Source organism: Callorhinus ursinus, unplaced genomic scaffold, assembly GCF_003265705.2.
Source record: "Callorhinus ursinus isolate GAN/ISIS: 27379988/994484 unplaced genomic scaffold, GSC_fseal_2.0 scaffold16, whole genome shotgun sequence".
NCBI classification, from domain to species: domain Eukaryota; kingdom Metazoa; phylum Chordata; class Mammalia; order Carnivora; family Otariidae; genus Callorhinus; species Callorhinus ursinus.
In genome coordinates, this window is record NW_027397078.1 from 21185494 (window position 1) to 21194097 (window position 8604).

The 8604-nt window shown below is 36.0% G+C and overlaps 1 pseudogene; it reads left to right on the plus strand.

Moving 5' to 3' along the window:
• The first annotated feature begins 7544 nt into the window (after positions 1 to 7544).
• LOC141374332 (protein tyrosine phosphatase type IVA 1 pseudogene) lies at positions 7545 to 8109 on the plus strand (annotated as a pseudogene).
• The last annotated feature ends 495 nt before the right edge of the window (positions 8110 to 8604 follow it).

Below are 8604 nucleotides of genomic sequence, written 5' to 3' on the forward strand. Positions count from 1 at the left end.
TGAGTTGTACTCCAACTAAAAGAAACATGGCTGATAGCTTTCAGCTTCCCCTTCAATATTGTACTTCTTTAAGAAGTGGATGATTTTCCTGGAAAAGGGTCCTAGTGTGGTCTAAGGGAAATGGCACAAGATTTGAGGTAACTGCACAGTTCAAAAACACAGACAGATACTTGTTTCTGAGGTACCGTGGTCTCCCCTTATTTCTGGTTTCTCTTTGCACAGTTTCGCTTCCACAGTTTCAGTTAGCCTGGCTAACCGCAGTCTGTCAACAAACTGTCCTCCTTTTGAGGAATCTTCAGAAAGTCACTAGTACTTAACGCTCATCACAATGCCTGCATCATTCACGTCACACCATCACTCGAAGGGTGAGTACAGTACAATAAGATGTTTTGAGAGAGAGAAAGACCATATCCACATAACTTTTATTACGCTATGTTGTTATAATTGTTCTATTATTATTGTTAATCTCTTACTGTGCCTATTTATAAATTAAAGTTTATCATAGGTATGTATGTATAGGAAAAAACAAAGTATATATAGGGTTTGGTACTGTTTGTGGTCTTAGGCATCCACTGGACGTCTTGGAATGTATCCCCTGCAGATAAGGGGGGACTACTGTTCATGTTTGGAAATGCAATTTTGCTTATGACAAACTTGTATATGAATAAAACTCCATTGTCCAAAGGACAGGAAGTTGGTTAAATACTAAGCACACAATCGAGGTCTTGCATAAATGGGGAAACTGTTTACTTATATGGGTAAACTCAAAATTATCACTTTCTCCTACATCAATCTATAACTCCAATACAATTCTAAATGAGTTTATTATTACCAATTAAAATAATTGAAAAAGTCATAGAGAAATTAAGACAGAAGAATTGCTAGGGGAAAACTTACAAACATAGGAATAAAGAGGGGATTCCTCTCCAGATATTCAATTATTTATAATGTTTACAATGAAATCTATTATTGGCTCAGGAATAGACAAATCACTAGGATTTATTAATATATGAAAATTTAGCTTTTTATATCAATTGGAGAAAACTGTAGATTGCTTTCATTCTCTCAAATACGATGAAAAGTGTTCACCAGTCCCAAGAGTTTGAAAAAAACCTTGTTAAAAGCTGAATGCTATAACTTTAGGTTTCCTAAAGTTGGATGATGTGTGACCACATAGAGAAAGATAAACAAAGACTCAGAAATCAATAATTAGCATTTGACTATAACATGGTCAGTCTTAAACTATCTGATACATGATGTTAGGAAAATCTGTTTAGTATTTATAGAAAAATAAAAAATAAAACCTGATTCCTGCTTTATCAAATATAAAAAGATGAATTCCAGATGGTTTAGAAAGCTACATATGGAAGACAAAATTATAAAGTCAGTATAGAACAATTTAGGAGAATATAATTGTCAACTAAGTTTGGGTGAGAACTTAAATAAGGCTCAAAAAGCATCAGTCATGAGGTCCAGAAAAGGAGTGATTTGATTAAATCAAAATAAAGGTTTTTGTGGATTTTTCCTGATGAGAGACACTAAGAATGAATCTAAGAGACAGAAAACATGAGGAAATTATATTTGCAACATCTACAACCAATAAAAACATAATCAGAGGATATAAACAGACAATTCAGCAAAGAGGACACTCAACAGGTGAATGAGTACGTGAAAACATAATCAAACACATTCATAATCAAAAAATGCAATTACAATAACAAGGAGCTACCACTTTACATTGACAAATAAGAAAAAGTTGCACATTGCAAGTATTGGTGAAGGTGTGGGAAATAGGAACCCTTGTGTCCTGCTGTTGACTGTTGCGAATCTGGATATCAGTTTGCCAGTACTTAATCAAATTAAATTTGAATGTACTCTAGGATATGGTGATACCACTGAGCAGATACCTGGAAACAATTTAAATGTCTTCAACAAGTGAATGGATAAACAAATGTGATATATTCACAAAATGGAAGGATATTTGGATGTATGCTATATGAGTTTCCCAAGGTTGCTATAAAAATGTGCCATAAACTGGATGACTTAAAAAACAGAAATTCATTGTCTCACATTTCTGGAGACCGAAATCAAGGTGTGTCGGCAGGTCCAAGCACCATCTGAAACATGTAGGGACACTCCTTCCTTGCCTCTTCTCAGCTTCTGGTGGTTTTCAGGCCATCTTGGGGTTCCTTGGCTTGTAGATGCATCGCTCTAATGGTCCATCATCACACGGCAAGGCATTCTTCCTGTATGTATCTTCACATAGTCTTCTCTCTGTGTTGTCTTGTGTCCAAATGGCCACTTTTTAAAAAGGCACCAGTCACATTGCTTCAGGTCCCACCTCGCAGCTGCAGCACTTATTTTTCTGCCTCTGTCAATGCACGACATCTTCCTCCCACATGTCTGTGTGTCTCTCTCGTGTCCTCTTCGTGTAAGAACATCAGTCATAGTGGAAGAAGAGCTTACCCTACTCCAGTATGACCTCATCTTAATGTAAATAATTGCATCTGCAATGACCCTATTCCCAAATAAAATCACAGTCTGAGGTCCTGGGTATTAGGACTTCAACATATCTTTTTGGGAGACAAAATTCAACCCCTAATACAAGCTATAACATGGATGAATCTCAAAACATTATTCTGAGTAAAAGAAGCCTGTGATGAAAGAGTATATACTGCATGATCCTATTTAAATAAAATTCCAGGAAATTCAACTGAATGTATAATAGCATAGAAAGGTTGCCTATGGCTGGGTGGCAGGGGCAATGTTAAGGGTTAAAAGGAGAGATTATAAAGGAAACTTTTGGGGACGATGCATATGCTAATTATCTTGATGGTTTCATGGGTATATACATATGTCACAATTTATCAAATTATACACCTTAAATATGTGCAGTTTGTTAAATGACAATTACATCTAAATATTTATGTTAAAATAGGTGCAAATTTTCATATTCCTAAAAAAGTATGAAGTATTATGCATTTCAGGATTCTAAATTTTATGTAGGCTTTGAAACTGTGATATAAAGGAAAGAGGCATCATGATGTCTTGACTCACAATTTACATTTTGCCCCGGGTGGACGCATTTGCTCTTAGAGGGGGAGTATGTGTTATTTCATCCGTACCTCTCTAAAGTAGTATGTAATGCTGTTTTTAACCATATTGTAATGGTCAAAATGTATATGCCGGGACTGAAGATACCAGTAATGCATGTCCCCAGGAAAAATTTAAATCAACTCTGTTCTCATTAAATTCAAATGAATGCCAGCAGCCAGGCACTTTAATTGTTTTTGCCTCCCAAAGAATGGAGCAGATTTTATTGTGTAAATATTAATGGTGGTCCTGGTCTGGAAATTAACTCTTTTTGCACTCTTCATTGCGTGTATGAATATTGCATCACAACATTAATGCAACAGTCAGGTAACAGGCCATCTATTGTGTGAACTGTTTAGCCATAGTGGCAAGAAAGGAATCCATTTATAACACAAACGCGGACAACATTAAATCCTGTTGTTTTCACATATAGTGCTATTTGGCAAGAGTTTGCTTTTCATACTTCCCTTTACCTTTAAGATTCAGGACAAAAGGGAAGAAAGGAATTTCTCCAAATCTCTCCCATGCTCTTTTTATCCTTTCTCTTTCCCAAGTTCTCCCTGATTATTATGCCCCTCCCTATTTTTTTCCTCTTCTATTCTATTGAATCTCCTTTGTCATTAAAAAAAAATGTTTATTTCCCCTGATCTAGTAAAATGACAAGAAAATGAAATTTCAAGAAAACTTTGGGGTTTTGTACCCTTAAAAATTTAAGTGGCAAGATGGTCTAAAATAGTTACATCAACATCTTTTCACAATACCTGTCATTGTTCCCCTTTCTATCATCCAGATACAATTGTTTATTCTGATTTCAGCTTTCAGAGTTTAGGCTTACACAAGGTATTTGTTACAGATGAACTCTGTAAATAAATTTAAAGAAAGGAATTGAGAATAAAAATTTTAGACCACATCTAATGAATACCATTTATTTAGTCACATATTTTACAAACAAAACAATCTTGATAAGTTAGAATAGGCCTTAATAATTTATGTGAAAAATAATCATTTTCTGATATCTAAGATATCTAGCAATTTCTAAAATACTCTAGATATGTGGCAGAAGGGGGAAAAACTACTATTCATTCAGCCTTATGCTTTTCTTTGCTTTTTATTTAGTAAATAGTATAACCTTTTATTCTTCATGAATCAAAATCAAAATAAAATGTCAAAAAACTAAAAATTTCAAAAATATAATTTCTACTGGGTTTATAGTTATCTTTGCCAAATATCTTAAAATATCTCTCATATTTCATATATCTTACGTAAATAATCCAGTTTTCCCTCTAAGAATCCCTTGAAGAGGTGTTAGAAATTTTTTATGTAGAATTTATTTTTTTTATTCAGTTCTAAGTAGTTTGGTTTCACAGGCAGCAGGTTCGATTTTAATTCGCAAGTCTTCCAGTTTTCTCTGCTCTTTCTAGGGCATCAAAGAGCCATTACTGAGCTAATTATTTTTCTTATTTCTTCCTAGTTGTATTTCACTCCAACTTGCATGATGTTTCCTTCTTTACTAATCTCGCCTCACTTCTCCATTGGTTATTTGCTGTCAATTTTTTTTCATGGGCATTTTACCCTCATAAAAGCATATATAGTATACATCTATTGTAGAGACATATTGCAGTTAAAATGGTGAAAGATCAATGTACGAATGTAATAAATGTCCCTTAGTCCAAGAAGCCTTGTTCTAGCATCCTGCTTCATATGCCAGGCAGATTTACTCGTATCCTCCCCTGCACTCAGTTCGTTCTTATTATAGGTATAATGTCTTTCATTTTTTTAATTTAGTTTTATATATGTGGATGTAGAACTCCTCCTGTAGATAACAAGCTTCTAATGGTCTAGGTCTAGATTTTGCCAATATTTATATGTCTGGCATATACGAGAGCCTTAATAAATGTTTATTGAATTAATGCAGAAATCCCCCCATGGTCTCCCTTTATACATATCCATTAATAACACATTTTTACTTTTTATGAGATGTTATAAATATGTTATTTTAAAATGCATATATGTCCTCTCATTTCATGGAGTTCTAGTCAGGAGTTGGGGAGATGCATGTGCTCTGACAGCGAACATAATTTTACAAAATATGGTAACAAAATAAGAGTCTTGAAAATAAGATTCTTTTCTTCCAGATTTTTATTTAATATGTCTGGAAAGGGAAAAGGAATATGTTTCCAGAGAAACTATAGGTAAATATGACAAATGGCTTCTTAGTCTACTTTTAATTATGGCTAATTTGGATATGTCATCTCAGAGAAGGAAATATGTACTACACATGTTTGCAGAAGCAGAACTAATTTATCATACACAATGTAATGAAAGTAATGCATGCTTGCATATGCACGTGTGTGAATATATGCATATATGCATAGAGTTGTACCTATGCATATAAATCATGGGATTTGCAATTTTCCAGTGACTCAGTGAATTATAGAAGTTAATCATACTGTGTTATGGCAAGTGTAGTGTAATTTTGAATTACCCACTCACTGTTTCCTTACCATGTGCTTGAATAAAGAACATGAATATATACCATGTAGGCTTATATCATTTTTCTTCTTATCCACTCTGAGAAGATAAGTATAATAAGTTCTCATTTTACACATACATGCATCGTATAAGACCTTTCCACAATCTCTTTTTCCACACTAACTTCCTTCTCACCCACTGTAGTTTAGATAGTGAAAATAGTTCCTTTGGATTTTTCAGAAAACACAGTGGTCACTTGTATTCTCTTGTGCCAATCCCCACTCCAGGATAGAAGGAGCTGGTTGTTCTTATTCACTCCACAATCCCTTTCCCAGTCCCTTATCCTGGATAAAAGTAAAGATAGGGAGGTTTATATTCCTCTTTAGACTGGTTGCCTTATTTTCATTCTTTTATTTATTTTCTCTCTCTCTCTTTTTTGTTAGATTTTATTTATTTATTTGAGAGAGAGAGAGAGCACAAGCAGGGGGAGCGGCAGGCAGAGGGAGAGGGAGAAGCAGGCTCCCCGCTGAGCAGTGAGCCCAACACGGGGCTCAATCCCAGGACCCTGGGATCATGACCTGAGCTGAAGGCAGACGCTTAACCGACTGAGCCACCCAGGCACCTCTATTTATTCTCTTTTTAATACTTTTTATTTTTAAGTCTTAGAAACCAGATCATACTTGTATGTGGGGAAACTGATTTGAAATGCCTTTAGAGGCTGGATCTAGAACACATCAGTTCTGCCGCAAATGGAGGAAAAAACTGAAAGATTTCTAAGTCGGTCTGCAGTCCAAAACCACCTAACAGCTGTGCCAAAAGAATAACCAGCATCATAACCAATTATTCTGTTGTTAAAGGATTATTAAATTGCCATGTTAATACAGGACAACCTCTAATATCAATTTTTATTTCTTGTTTATCTGTAGAAAGGGAACTGACACTCGATGGTCATGTAATATGAAACATGATGTGTGCCTTAGAGGTGATGCATGGGAAGATCTGTAGACTAGTTTGTGAAACATTTCTGTAGAAACAAACAGCTCTGGCATGTGAGCTGCCACTTCCCCTTTGAGACGCTCCAGGCGTCTTTTTACCCCTGCCTTGTTCCTCTTAGTAGTAGGCTGAGATCCCTTGATCATGACTGGTGGCCAAACTCTCCCTTTGTCCTTTGTGCAGAGAAAGGAGAAAGAGAAAGCTTGTGGTATAGAACATTTAAGGCACGTTTTGGACTCAGATGGCAATAGATCTGCTCAGAGATGCATTTTCCCCTGAGCTGTGCACTGCGCAGTGTCACCTCTGCCTCGGGACTGCTGTCTGATTAGACCACATTCATCAATGAACAAACGTATCCCTCACTTCTCTGGTGTTCTTGGGCACACATTTACGGACTTAGTAAGGGGTAGTCCAACCTCTATGTAGACTAGTGAATTCTAGGAAGTTGTTACTACCTGAGAAGCACCCATAAAAACGAATAACCTGAACATTTAAGAGCCGAACTGAATGGCAGAACATTTTACAAGAGTTCTGACGCAAATGGGGTAAAGCTGAGTGCACTTCTTTTTTATTGACTCAGTATTACTGTACTGAAACATTGAAACTTTTTGTTTGAAGGTTGATTTCATTTGCTATTACTCCCAACTTTATATTCAACTCATTGAAAATTTCAACTGGTGTATTTTGGGGTTTTTTTGTTTTTGTTTTTTAAGATTTTGTTTATTTATTTTAGAGAGAGAGAGCACGAGCAGGGTGGCGGGAGGGCAGAGGGAAAGGGAGAGAGAATCTCAAGCAGACTCTGTGCCCAGTGTGGAGCCTGATGTGGGGCTCAATCTCACAACCCTAAGATCACAATCTGAGCCAAAATCAAGAGCCGGTGCTCAACCAACTGTGCCACCCAGGTGCCCCTCGACTGGTGTATTTTGAAGTAGACTTCAGTTTCTTTCTGTATTTTTTTTTAATATAATTATGTCAACACAACTGGGATGAACTACCCTGCTCTTGTAGAGATTGCATACAGGAATATGTGGTTTCTTATTGTGCACTATCCAACCCGTACCTCCTTAAACAAATTCTTAAATGAATTTAAGAAGAACACAGTTACCACCATCATGAGTGTGTGAGGTACCTTACCACACTGCCAGTTTGGAGGAAGAGGGCATCCAGATTCTGGACTGGCCTTCTGATGATGGTTTTTGATAAATGCTTAAAACTTAAAAAAAAAAAAAAAAAGAAATTTCATGAAGATCCTGGTTCTTGTATTGAGGTTTGCTGTGCTGCAGGTCTTGGGAGCTCCAGTGCTGGTTGCCCGAGAATTAAATGAAGGTGGAGTGAAATATGAAGATGCAGTACAATTCATAAGACAAAAGCAACGTGGAGCTTTTAACAGCAAGAAACTTTTGTATTTGGAGAAGTATAGTCCTACAGTGTGCTTGCCCCTCAGAAACGTCAGATACAACTGTTTCATTCAATGAAAGGGTGCTGCCTGTTGCTATGGCCTTGGAAGTGAAACTTGAGAGAGAATCTTATTTTGTTTATATTTTATATTAGCCAATATATGGACCCTTGGTGGATACTATGTCAAATGAAGCTTCCGTAGGAACATTGAAAAGCAGTTTTAGCAGGCCACAAGCTTGCCAGAATTAGAATTTGATGTTATTTTCACACTTAGTAAAAGATTCTAACTCTTCAATATTTAAAATATGTTTTCCATTTGTATCAATTGTATCTCATCAATATTTAGGAACCCTAGAGTTACGAAGTGCCGAAATACTCAGCACAATACCTGTACACTTCTAGTCTCAAGTAGTCCTTAGGTGATTTATTCCTTTAGTCATTCCAAACGCTGAAGGTAGTACCTATATGGTCACCTGCTCGCTTATATTTACATCTTCCATATTCAAACTGATATATAGTAAAGTTTTGCTGAATTAGTACAAAGTCTTAGGTGAGTTTTAATTTGTTTCTATACATTTAATTTTTCTTCTAAAACAGTTGTACTCATAAACTATAGAAGTGTATCATATGAGCATTGCTATTAAAAAT